Here is a 1000-nt window from a genome sequence, read left to right as displayed (position 1 = left end):
GTCCTGAGCAACCCCCCCGAGTCCACCCCTCCTCCTGCTCCTGTTCCTCCTCCTCTGCTGCAGATGAACCCAGAGCCTCTCCCCCCTGCCACATTCTCAGCCCTGGTTTGTGTTTTTTGGGTTTTGTTGTTGTTGTTGTTGTTGTTGTTGTTGTATTTTGTGCAGGGTCTCACTATGCAGCTTGAACTTGTAGTGGTCCTCCTGTTTTCAGCCTTCCCAGAGCTGGGGTTACTGGCACCCGGACTCAGTGCCAGCTCAGTGTGCCCAGGGGCAGGGCTGGTGTGGCATGTGGTACCAAGGATCAAACCCTGGCCCCAACTTGCCTAAGCAGACATTTAGTCTGCCGAGCTATCTCACCACCATCACCACCACCCCCAGGCCTTTTTTATTTTAACACAGGATATCAATAAATTGTCCAGATTGGAACATAACTGGCGATCCTTCTGCCCCAGCCTCAGACTGCAGGTGTGCGCCACCACACCTGGCTCCCTCCTCTCTTAACATTTTCAGATAATGTTATCTCTTATCACAGCACTCACAGACGCTTGATGCAACAACATGAACTGCGCAGAAAAAAGCCCACAAACTTCAGCCTGCAACAGGCATGGTAGACACTCAGAGGCTGAGGCGAGAAGATTACACGTGTGAGTCCAGCCTGGGCAACAGAGTAAGATTCTGTCTCAACATGAAAAATTAAAAAAGTGGACCACAGAGATGGCTTAGCAGCCTAAGCACCTGCTTAGCCAAGTGCGGGGACTGGACTCTGCTGCCCCTGCCCCTGGGTGCGCTGAGCCTGCCACAAGACCGGCTTGGTGGCTCACACCTGTAATCCCAGCCCTGGGGGGGCTGCGAACAGGGGGATCACTATGTGTCTGAGCTGCGTAGTGAGATCCTGTACCAAATACATGAAAATGAAAAAGATTCATTGGGAGACCGTTTCCATCTGTAGTCCTTGATCTTAGCCAAAAGGCCGAGAAACGATCCATCTCTAGTCTTACCA

The sequence above is a fragment of the Octodon degus genome, unplaced genomic scaffold (assembly GCF_000260255.1).
Source record: "Octodon degus isolate 3935 unplaced genomic scaffold, OctDeg1.0 scaffold00035, whole genome shotgun sequence".
NCBI lineage: Eukaryota > Metazoa > Chordata > Mammalia > Rodentia > Octodontidae > Octodon > Octodon degus.
The sequence above is the reverse complement of the archived record's forward strand: the minus strand, read 5'-3'. Positions refer to the sequence as shown.